Source organism: Miniopterus schreibersii, assembly GCF_964146895.1.
Source record: "Miniopterus schreibersii genome assembly, chromosome: 1".
Classification (NCBI taxonomy): Eukaryota; Metazoa; Chordata; class Mammalia; order Chiroptera; family Miniopteridae; genus Miniopterus; species Miniopterus schreibersii.
In genome coordinates, this window is record NC_138101.1 from 151,819,640 (window position 1) to 151,832,658 (window position 13,019).

The 13,019-nt window shown below is 38.4% G+C and overlaps 1 protein-coding gene and 1 pseudogene across 4 annotated transcripts in view; both read right to left on the minus strand.

The window, feature by feature from the left end:
* MYO5A (myosin VA) overlaps positions 1–13,019 on the minus strand; it is a 168,396-nt gene that overhangs the window by 146,907 nt on the left and 8,470 nt on the right. The gene's annotated exons all lie outside the window — the stretch shown is intronic.
* Positions 331–688, minus strand: LOC308562980 (large ribosomal subunit protein eL36 pseudogene; annotated as a pseudogene). The gene has a single exon. The product of its transcript is annotated as a large ribosomal subunit protein eL36 pseudogene (transcript).

The following is a 13,019-nucleotide window of genomic DNA, read 5'->3' on the forward strand; positions in this document are numbered from 1 at the left end:
TCAATTTGCCTACTAATGTCATTTAGAGCATTTTGTTTTGTTGTTGTTGTTGAGAAGTTTAAATTGTTTAAATTCTTGTCAACTTTTTTCCTTTATGGTTTGCCTTTCATTTGATGTTTGCGAATACTAGCCCTATACCAAGATTACTATGTAAATAACCACCTATATTAAACCCTAATGGAAAAGCATGGGTAAAAATGTAATGAATCTCTACAAATAAATATCTGGCTGGCCCAAGAATGTAGTCTAAAACTCTATAAACCGTATCAAAGATAAAATATCTGAGATGCTTTTTTTTTTTTTCCCAGGTTTCTGAACAGGTTTTATTAGACATGGAATGGGGGCTTAGTCCTTCTTGGCTGCTGCCTTCCTCATGGCTGCAAGGACATTGCTCAGCTCCTCTTTTCCTCTTGGCATGGATGTGTGTCCCTACCCTTTTCTTGATGAATTTCAGGGCCCTCTTGTCCTTAGAGACCTTGAGCAGCTCCATGGCACGCCGCTCATAAGGGGCAAACCCACACACCTCTCGGATCATGTCCCGCACGAACTTGGTGTGCTTGGTGAGGGACCCGCGGCGACGGCTGTGCCTCGGCTTGCTCACGTTCTTGGTTACCTTGTGGCCCTTGTTGAGGCCCACGGCCATGGGGTAGCGCAGAGCCATGGCTGCTGGTGCTCAATGGCTGCCTCGGCGGAAAATATCTGAGATTCTTAAAAACCCTGGAGATACTATTGGATTTTAGGCTCTGTGAGGCTGAGCCAGAATAGGGCAAAACTGTGATGTAACTGAAATTGTTTTAGGTGGCCCAAAGTTAACTTGTGCCCCTTCCTTCCTTCCTTCCTTCCTTCCTTCCTTCCTTCCTTCCTTCCTTCCTTCCTTCCTTCCTTCCTCCCTCCCTCCCTCCCTCCCTCCCTCCCTCCTTCCTTCCTTCTCTCTTTCTCTCTCTTTCTTTCTTCTTCACCTGAGGATATGCTTTTTGATTTTAGAGAGAGAGGGAGAGAAGAGAGAGAGGGAAGGGGAGAGAGAGACAGAGAGATATGAGAGAGAAACACTGATTAGTTGCCTCCCATATGTGCCCTGACCGGGGACAGAACCCACAACCTTTTGGTGCACGAGATGCCACCTGGCCAGGGCAACTTGTGCTTTTTTTACTTAATATATCCTGGATATCTATCCATATAAATATAAAATGCTGTTTATCTTTTTTAATGGCATCGGTAAAGTATATATGTAAACTAAATACTGATTTTTAAAAAATTCACAAAACACAAGACAAAATGGATTCTAATATGATCCAAAGCACTCCGAGTAAAACTGAACAACAGAGTGCAGAGGAACTTCAAAGTGGAGCCTGGATTACTCCTATCACTGTAAATGAGATCTGAATCTGACAGTGCTGCAGTGCAGCCCTCCCCCATCTGCCTATAGAGTGCCTTTCTCACTCTGTACCAGAAATAATATCTCCTCTGACCATGCTGTGTCTACAGAAATGTGTTATCAGTAAGGCCAGTCTTTTCCCAGAGAGGCTATCAAGCTTGTTGATCAATGAAAAGGACAGATGAACGTATATGGGAGCTTGTGCATGTCAGCCTCTGTTTAAGTATAATTACCTCATTGTGACATTCACTGGTAAGCAATGTTTTGGTTTATTTCTTCAGTTATACAAAGAATTAGCATTTTCTTTTATGATTAACTTTAAAAGATGTACAAGAGGCATTGCTTTGGGAGTGTCAGCAAATGGTAAAATTTAAGTAAGAGCAATTCCTCAGTGGGAGGTGTTACCATCATACTCATGATATGGTCAAGCTTTCTTAATCTTCTAACTACCTTTTTCACAAGAGATCTTTGTATTTTCTCACCTGTGTTCCCTTCCTTGCCTACTTCTACTTTAAATTCTCATAAAAGATGGACAAACTTACCAAGCATCTTAATACCATTAGATAATCTAAAATTTAACAGGACTGGATTAAGCATACAATTGGCATGGCTTCATCATATATCAACTGCACGTAAGAGTTGAAAGGCCAAGTGGAAGTGAAGTTCAGAACTGAAAGGGCTTTTAATGATTGCAAGGAATTTTTCTAGGCCTTCAAGGGATGCTGCTGCTGCTTTGTCTTTTTAATATCTTGTTCTCTTCTTCACTCCTTGAAATTCAAGAACATTGAGTGAGCTTCAGGAACCACAACACTCGCTGGAAGACTGGCATGGTCTCATCCAGTTTTATTTTGTTTTGTTTAAAGGATAGTTTATTGATTTTTAGAGAGAAAGGAAAGGAGAGGGGGAGAGAGAGAGAAACATCAATGCAAGGGCGTAACGTCAATCAGCTGCCTCCCGCACGCCCTTACCAGGGACTGAGCCTGAAACCTGAGCTTGTGCCCTGACCAGAATATCAAACTAGCAAACTTTCGGTGCATGGGAGGACTCCCAGCCAACTGAGCCACACGGGCCAGGGCTGGTCTCATCTTTTCATTGTCTTCCACCCACTCACTTTCACTCATACCCAGCTTTTACCTTATTGAAACTCAGGTTGCTCAGCCTGAGGAAAACAAGAGACTTTTAAAAACCCTAAGTAATGTGGGAAAGGGCTCAGGAGGTAGCCAGAGAAACTAGAAATTACAACTAGGAATGGATTATTAGACATTGTTGCCTATGTTTTCATTTATTACTTATTTACTTATTTCATTGATTTCAGAGAGAGGAAGGGAGAGGGAGAGAGAGAGAGAAATATCAATGATGAGTGAGAATCATCAATCAGCTGCCTCCTGCACACCCCCCACTGGGGATTGAGCCCACAACCCTAGCATATGCCCTGACCAGGAATCTGTGACCTCCTGGTTCATAGGGTGATGCTCAACCACTGAGCCATGCCGGCTGGGCTTGCTGTCCATGTTTTTCAATGTCAAAAGCATGTCTAGAATTCATTTTTCACCTCTTGAATTCTTTCATGTTTCCATGTCACTTGTATTTATTTCGTACATAAATAACACTATACAAATCTCCCAAGTTTATATTAACTTTATATTAAAGCTGCTACATCTTGTTTAAGTTAGAAATGCTTTCAGCTACAAGAACAGAAAAGTCTGACTAAGCAGCTTACACTATTAGGACTTTAATAATGTATAAAACAAGAAGTGCAGAGAAGGTTATCTCAGGGTTGTTCTGACAGCTCATTAAGAACCCAGACTAACTTCCTGTTCTACCTCCTTAGCTTGTTAATTTTCCATTCTCAGGCTCATGGCCTCATGATTGCAACTTTGCTGTAACAACTCCACACATATTCCACACTTAAAAACAGAAGAAAGAAGGGGATATGCATCCAAACTGTTCTATTGCTTCTGTTCCTTTCATCAGAAAAGCACTTCTGTTTTTCCCTGTAGAGGCCCTCTAGAAGATTTTTGGTTATATGACATTAGCCCAAACTGAATTATACAACTAGCTCTATCTAACTGCCGTGAAAGTTAGAAAAAGGAGTCTTTTGTCTTCCAGACCTCTATACTGGCAAGGGAAACAGGGTTGGGACAGATTCAATCTAATGTATGACACATATCTGTATTATGCACAAAGTGCTAGTTACGACAGTTAATTACAACTGGGTGCAGGACCTTTAAGAGCCCTGGTTTAGAATAAGTTCCTCTTTCTGGCAGAAAAGAAGGTTGAGAATGCTGATGAAGGAGACAAATTAAAAAGCAACTGGGATGGCCCTAGCTGGTTTGGCCCAGTGGTTAGAGTATTGGCCCATGGACTGAAGGGTCCAGGGTTTGATTCTGGCCAAGGGCACGTACGTGGGTTGCAGGCTTGATCCTTGGCCCCTGCAGGAGGCAACCAATCGGTGTCTCTCTCTCACAGCGATGTTTCTCTTTCTCTCTCCCCCCTTCCACTCTCTCTGAAAAGCAATGGAAAAAATATCCTTGGGTGAAGATGAAAAGAAAAAAAAAAGGGACTGAAATGAAAGCTACAGCTATGTCATAGGGTGCTGACAATGCTGATTTGCAGACAGATTACAACTGAAAGAGTATCTCTAGCCAAACCCTATATAGAATGAGGGAAAATTGTATTACTGTGCACAATTCATGTCCTGAAACCTTAAGAGCATGGTAAGGAGAGATCTCTCTGGGGCTATGAAATTTTTTTTTTTAATGTGTTTTTTATTGAGTTTTTAGAGACGGAGAGGGAGAAAGAGCTAGAAACATCGATGAGAAAGAAATATCAACATTAATAGGCTGCTTCCTGTACACACCCTCATGGGGATCAAGCCCACAACCCAGGCATGTGCCCTGACTGGGAATTGAACCAGACCTCTTGGTACATGGGTCGATGCTCAACCACTGAGCCACACTGGCTGGGCTGAAATTTTTTTTTTTTTTTAAGGAAACAAAGTTTTACAAATCATTTAAAATAGACAAGCCAATAATACCAGCTAAGAGTTAACACTGATGAACTCCATTATGATATACAAAGTACTGAGCTATGAAAGCCTCAAGAGAAAGTAATATACATATTATTTTCACTAATTTTCCTATAGTCACACAGGAGGAGCTCAACCTAACACTGGAGATCATGCTTTTAACCATATCACATTACTCTCTGTTATTTTACTTGTTCTCAGTATTTCCCATTCATTTTATGTATATGTTATTTATTCAGATTCGTAAAGTTTAAGTCTTGTTTATATATTGTAAATAGTCTTTTCTCTACTTTCTCTTCATAGTGTATCTGGCTCACACAAATCCTAAAGTGTCAAAAATGTTTTAATCACATCTTTCAAAAACCTAGTCAGGTAATCCAAACAGATTTTGTAGCTAGTTTTAGAAAGCTTAGGTAAAAATTACAACTAATCTGAAGAAACAGCCAACCAGACAAAGACATCACAACACAAAGATAATGTACAAACAACAAAAGTAGAAACATAACTATGCATCTATATTAGTCCTGTTTGTTGTAATCCCTCCTGTTTCATCTACTCTGAGCTTGCTATCCCTACCGCACAATCCCAATACTATTTGTAACAAGTCTTTGGTCCCCCAAGTTATCAGGCTGTTTCCCTTCCCAGCGCATAACCCTATTTGCCCCACATGTAACATGGTAACACATTTGGTAATCATACTCAAATCAATCTCAAAGCACCCTTTCCTCGGCATTGTTTTCTACATTTTTGTTTTATTTTTTACTTTCTTTTTCTTTACATCTTTATTACTATGTTCCCAAAAATTTAGCTGCCGAACACACATAAGATCCTGAGCATATTTTTAACACAAGGAAATCCCTACCTTTTGTCTGTCAAAAAATTGCAAACCATATGTTATATGTTAATTTTATTTTATTCTCTTTTCATCTATTAAAATTAGAAGTAGATTAAACTTCCTAGTTTGCTTGAGGGCAGTGTCCTCAAAGGTTAGGTCACACGATGGAAGTTTCTACTTACTATAAGAATGTTGGGTTGAAAACTGAGATAATCACACATGGGAAAGGATCTTCCTACTTATTTCTCAAACTGGTTTTCCCTAACCTCTGGATATCTCTGTCCACAGTCCCTCTTTCCTTAACTATTTAGAAGACAAAATAAAAATGAACCTCATAAAAGTAAAAACAGCTGATAGTATAATTAGCTGAATAAAATGGTGATGGGAACATACCCAGCCTCTTCTTCCCTCCGTAACCCAGCAGGCAACCTGACCTGGTATTTGCCACCCTACTTGTACATACAAAGATTTGCTTGCTAGGTCAACTGTATTTAAACTAAAATATGACATCTATAAATAAAACATTAAATAGAAGCCATTTTTAGATTCTGACAAAGTTCATGGACTGCTCTCTTGAAAACTGTCATGGAAGGCAAAAAGCCTCGAGAGAAAATCACTACATGATCTGAATGATTCCTGTTGAAATCAGAACCATCAGATGATGACAGTAAAATGGATCAATAGCTTAAAATGGTCTCAAGTGAACAATCTGTGCCATTCTCCTTCTCTGGTCCTTGAAAAAAAATAAAAGAGCAAGAAAAAAAGGTCCAAGGTCTTTAAATGAGGCTGTTATTCCATTCAGTAGGAGGCAGTTTGTGTTTCACTGGAATTAATTAACATGACCCTTCTTCTTTAAGCTCCAGCTGCAACTGATGTCACTGTGCTAAGGCAGTAAAGAATGAAAACCAAAGGACAACTGGCTACTTAAGGAATTAAGTTGGCTTAAGTGAAAAGCATGCACAGAAGCAGTTCCAATGCTCTGGCTGAGACTCTTTGTCTATCCATGTCAAACACATTCTCAATAAACTCAATCTATTAATTTCAGATTTACAAAACCTAACTGCTGCCCAACAAAAGCAATTTTCAAGCTGGAATCAGTATAGCGATACTACTTCATCTATTTCACCCACATATATTTTTAAATAATTAATTTGGTCTTCACTCATTCAGATGAACTAAATTTTAACATAGTCTATGATAGTTACCTTAGAAAATCTTGAAAAATTAAGCAATGGATAAGCAAGGCAAATAAAAATACAGGAGATGTTTAACCTTAAAAACAAAATTATTTTGTTTAGGTTTAATGTACAGAATAGCACAGATTACATCTGAGACTTGCAGATTTGTTAAGCTGGTACTGACTTTCTTTTGAATGTCCCCATCACTTAGATTTTTCATGACCTCAGATAAGACATACCAATCCTTACTCTAACCAGTTAAGTTGCACTCTACATGTTTTGTCCAGATCCTTGTTAAACACACCACAGTGGAGGCCCCAGCTCCAAAAGACAAACTGACTGCAATGACTCCAGAGGGCAGTGACTAAGGAAGCAACTTCACATGGTCAACAGATTCTTCTAACTTTCCCGAGACTAAGGCACTGCTCCTGACACAGACTCAAAAAAACTCTTAGACCCAAGGAGGCGCCACCTCTGCCCCAAGGGAATTGAGCATATTCTGAAGAACTGGGCTCCTAACAACTCCTGGACAGTTTCCCAGACATGTTTCAGTTGGGAACTTGTTATAAGCAAATTTTACAGTATTTGTAAACCAAGGGGGAGGGGGAAGGCGAGGCTTATTTGAAGTACACTAATAAAAAGACTCCTTTTCAGAGCTTTTAAGATGTCTTATGTCTCAGAAACTATTTCCCACATTACTTCTCTTGATTTAGTAAATGTGTTTTTTCTTGGAAGACTGTCTCTGCTAGAATCTTCTCCCTTTAGCCTAAATCAACCTTTTCATTTCTAAAGCAAACAGTTTCTGAGCAACTATTCAGCATGGATGCAGGGGCTTGACAGATTCCAAGAGGTTTTATTAGTCAGGTATAATCTCAACTAACAAGAAAAGGCAGGTCTACTGATGTGTAGATTGCAAGGTTACTCATCCTACCATATGGCTTCCAAAAGAGTAGAGGAGGAAGAGGTCCACTGTCCTCTCAATCTGGAACTAACGTATACTGTGGTTCACCTGGCCCATGATTAATAATCTTGATCTCTCTACCTCTATAGCCTGGAGAATTCCTTTCTAGTGGTCTGTTGAGACTGACACTCTGAGATCCCAAAACTGTAATTATATTTAAGGATTTATTCCTCAGTGCTTTGATATTCCTGTTTTGGGTTTTTTTAGTCCTTCTAAGCGCTAACTAGATTAATCCTCTTAACATTGATATGATAATCACCAACTTTTTGTACCAATGTAGTTATGTAGAAAAATTAGATGTTTTATAATTATAATCAAATCCATTAACAACTACAATTGATTTATTTTTAAAGGAACACATAAAGGCTTTTGGTTCTCTTGAATTTAAATGCAAACTGTCAAAAAATTGGAAGCACTTATCCTAGGGGACTGGTTGAGTAACATGACTAATTCATGCAATATAATACTCTGAAGCCATTAAAAAATATATTGTAGAAGAATATGTATTAGCATAGAAAATGTTCACAATATACTAGAGAAAAAAAATCTTGCTACAATATAGTATGCATTTAAAAATCCCACTTTGCTAGAGAAAATATAACATAGAAAAAAGAGACTAGAAGGATATACTCAAAATATTAAGACTACTTAAGGACAACGGATTACATGCAATTTTTTCTTTTCTTTTGCATTTCTGAATTTCCCAAGGTTCTGCACTGAATATTTATTATTTTATAGTTTTTAAAAAGCTTTTAAAAAAAAAATAGCTCCTAAAGTAATTCTGCAAGTCATTTCTTACACTATTTCGCACCTATTATTAGTAAAGGTAATGGAACATCTTTTACCATAGAAGACTCTCAATTAAGTTTTAATAGAAGGGATGCAGTTTTTCCAGTTGCCTTTAAAAATAGCAAAAAGATTTACTGGGTCACTACCATGCACCAGGTCTTCTCACATGTACTATTAAAAGTGAAACATTAAGGACAGCCAGGAAAAAAAAGCGGCTGACAATATGACAAAAGTAATATCATCTTACAATTTTAAAAAGACTTACCACCACCACTCAACAAAAAGTTCAACTCATTTTTATTGAGCATTTACTTGTGGGGGAGCTGGAAAGTGGGAAGTATGGTGAATCAAGTCCAGAGTCAAGCAAAGCTAGAACACAGGCTCAAACAGTAGGGCTGGTTCGATGTCGCAAAGTAGAGTTTCACAGATCACCGCATCAGAATACCTTATGTTATTGGTTAAAAATGCAGATTCCTGAGGCTCCCAAACCTACTAGAGCTCAGAGTCTCTGGAGGCAAGACTAAGGAATCTACTTTTTTTCTTTTTCTATTTAAGATTTTGTATTGATTTTTAGAAAGAGAGGAAGGAAGAAGGAAAGAGAGAAACATTGATGTGAGAGCAGAACATGGATCAGCTGCCTCCTGCACGCCCCCTACCAGGAGGGAGCCAGCAAACTTTCTGTGCACAGGACAACAACCAATTGACTGAGCCACCCCAGCTAGGGAAGGAATCTACATTTTAAAAAGCATTCCAGATGATTATTACATTAAGTCTGAGATCAAGCCAAGTGAAGAGGGTTAGAAAACTATCACAGTCTTGAATGTCACACTAAGGAATGAGTTAATCTATAGTAGATAATTAGGGCAGGAGGAGGAGAGGGTCAGGTACCAGGTAGGGGTTTTTTTGGTTTGTTTTTGTTTGTTTTGTTTTTGAGTTTGACTGCTTAATTAAATGTGAAGGAAAAAGTAGGGGAGCTCAGTCAGGGGTTTTGAGCTGGGAAGGAGCTTCTGTGCTGTGGGTCAGCACTACTCATTACAGCATGGGCTGGAAAAGAGAACTGGAAGCACTAGAGAACTGAGGAAAGTTAACTATAATGATGCATTAAAATTGACCAAGAGAAGAATAAAGTGGTTCCCAAAAAGAGAGGTGGGAGAAGGAAGCTCATGACGAGTTACTGATGAATAAATAAGATTACTTGAATGCTGACATATTAAACCCCCAAAAATACAGGCATGGAGAGGAATATTTGAAGAAAACTTTACAATGGTACTTTAATGCCATTTAATTAATTCATTCATTCAATCATGGACTTGTTACTATGTATCAAACCCTCGTCTAGATGCTGGGATCAAAAAACAAATGAGAACCATTGAATTATACACTTTAAGTGAATATATGGTATGTGAATTATAGCTCACTACAGTTCTTATTTCCTCTGTCTGTAGGGGACTCAGAGAAGCACTGGGGAGATAGACAACTACAATGTTGTGTGGCTAAGTGTCAGGACAGAGGTAAACAGTGTTCTGTATGAACACACAGACAGAGCATCTTAGCCAGACTGGGTCCGGAAGAACTCATTCATGAACCAGAGTAGAGAAAGTCAGCCAAGGGGAATGCTGCAAAGCAGAGAGAAGGCAACCTGGAGAGCTCTTGACTTTAAAGAGAAGACCTGTATGGGAAACAAAAGAGATCAGGCAGGCCCAGGGCCCTGTGCATTACTACTCAAGCCTCACTATTCAAGGTGTGGTCCTCAATCCGGCAGCACTGAAGTCACCTGGGAGTTGCTAGAAATGCAGTCTTGGGCTCCATCACACACCTACATCAGAATCTCCATTTTAACAAGATTCCTAGATTATGCAAATGGACACCAAAGTTTGGGAAGCAGAGCACAAAAAATTTATTCTCAAGACAAAATCCTTTGGGGAATCACTGAGGAATTTCAAGCCAGACAGTTACTGGCATGATCAGATATGTGCGTTACATAAAGATCACTCTGGTAGCAGAATGAAAAATAGATTACAGGATTGCTTAGGGAGCTGTTTTAGGATCCAGGAAAGAAGTATTAAGGGCCCAAGTGGAGTAAGAATAGTACGAGGAAATAGTAACTATTTTGGGTTGGGAGAATAAATAAGATGATTTCTAAGTTTTTAGTTTGGGTGAATGTATGAATGTTGATGCATTTCACCAGACAGGGAATACAAATAGTAATTATAGTGGTGAACATTTCTTAATTGGTATCAGGCTTTATTCTAAGTGCTTGGCATGAACTATCTCACTTAATCCTCATAGCAGTCCTATGAAGTAGATAGCATTATTATTCCACCCAACAGATGAAGAAACTAAGACACAGAGGTTAAGTAGGGTAGAGTGGCATGAAGAGGGATGGAGAAGGTAACAAGTTCAATTTTGAATATGCTAGGTTTTAGGCGCTTGTAACGATGTCCATAAAGCAGTTGTTTGTAGAGATCTAGGTCTATAGAGAGAGCAAACAGGTTAGAAACAGAGATTTGTAAGTTATCAGCACAGGGTTGGTACCTGACTCTTCTGGAGAGGATCAGGCCACAGTGGGAAGGAATGTGAGGTAAAGGACAGAGTCTAGGGATATCAATATCTATTTATTTTATTGTTTAAATTGATTTTTAGAGAGAGGAAGGAAGACAGAAAGAAACATCAATTGGTTGCCTCCTGCACGCGCCCCAACTGGGAATCGAACCTGCCACCTTTCGGTGTATGGGACAATGCTCCAACAAACTGAGCCACACTGGCCAAGGCTAGGAACACCAATATGTAAAGAGCAATAGCAGGTAGGGGAACTTATGAAGACAAAGTAGCCAGAGAAGGAGGAGAATTATAGCTATAACCCCAATAGCAATAATAATAACAGCTAACATTTGTAAGTGTATACTATACTTTGGTCACTATTCTAAGCATTTTTACATAATTAAATAAGTTAATCATCAAAATACATGCTGTAAGTATTATTATTCTCCCTCCCCCCCCATTACAAAAATGAGAAAATTGAGGCACAGAGAGGTTAAGTAGTTTGGTCAAGGTCACAGAAAGTGAATAGTAAATCCAGGATTTAAACCAGAATTTAAACTCTGAGAGCAGATAGAGTCCGTGTCCCTGACTTCTACGATGCACTGCCTCTCATTCAGGCACTGAAGGTGTGGAACCAAGGAAGGAAGCAGTTGTAACAAAGCCCTCAGAATAGTGTCTGGTCCGCAGTAAGGCCTCAGTGAATTTAAGCCATTATTATTTGATAATGATACTGCCATGAAGTCATGCAGTTTGCAAGCTACAGTTTTTAGAAGAAAACAAATGACAACTAAATAAGGTAAAAATCAAGGTTTTAGTGGAGGAAGAAAAGCAAAGAAACTCCCAAGGATGCTAAGGCTTCAAATCCGTTTGCTATACCTTAATATCTAACTATACACACACACAACCTTCTACTGCATTTGTGGCTACCAGTTCTGAAGGAGGGCTGCTGTACACAGCAATGAACTGCAGGCCTCAGAAATACTTAAACACCTCTGAGCACTATAAAGATTCCATTCTAGGGTGCTATCTTTAGCACTGGGTGTATTTTGAATGGTCTAGTTGTTTTAAAGCAGTTATTGATGCTGAGGGTCTCTCAGGTTCTTGACTGCCCACTGAAAGCAAACTCATCATGACCACTCCAGACAAATGGCAATTTGTTCTAATTAGAAGGGCATGTCATCTACAATGAAATGATAATATAATATTTTCAGGTATTTTTTAAGTTAAAATTACATTGTTTAGACTCTCAAGACAATAGCTTCATGTTATCTCTTTTTAAAATTCTTTCTAATTCAATTATTTTTTATTTCCAGAAGGTTAAATCTTTAAATAAATTGATACATTTCTATTCTAAGAGAATTTCTCAAAACAGAGTAAAGGTCCTAGATGGAAGAAAGCATCTCACAGAAATGGGACATCTGGTCAGCCTAGCCCTGAAGCAATGTACATAAAAAGTGCTATTTTTAAAATGAGATAAATGTGAATACCCTATCCTGCATAAATGTAAATGCCAGCCCTTGCCAGGAAGACTTGGAATCTAAAATTGACTAAAACTAACTAATTCAACCAAAGATTTATTTATGTACAAAAATGCTCATCATAGTACATTTCTTATAATAGTGAAAATGCCCAGCAGTAAATCAATTATGGTATGTCCAAATGATAGAATATTATGCAGCCATTAAAAACATTCTCAACGAATATTTAATAGTATAAAAATTCTCACAATATATACTAAGTTTAAAAATTTTTTAAATTACCATTATGAATACAGATAAAAGACTTAAGGAAGTAAATCAATGTTGACAATAATCATGTCTGGGTGGCATAATTAGTTACTTTTAATTTTCTCCTTTTATGTTTCTGTATTTTTCAAATTGTCTACATTAATCACTTCTCTAAGCAGAAAAATTTACTGAAAAGTCAATTATTTATTTGAAGTTTTTTTCAATTAATGTTTCTATTTTTAACTCTTTCCCACTCTTTCTTACCCTAGTGTAAGTCTTAAGGTCTATAGCATTAGTTCTCAAGGTGGGAGGGGGGAGTAGAGAAAGGGGTCTTGGCCCCCCCAGGGGACATTTGACAATGTCTGCAGACAACATGGATTGGTTGTCACAACTGGGAGTGGAGGATGCTACTGGATCTAACAGAGAAAGGTTAGGGATTTGGCAAAATCCTACAATACATAGGACAAGCCCCCAGAAAAAAAAGAATTATCTAGCTTACTCGGTCAATAGTGCAGAGGTTGAGAAATCTTGGTCTAGGAGGAAAAAAACACAACAACAATATAAACAGGAAGAGTGGGTTAAAAT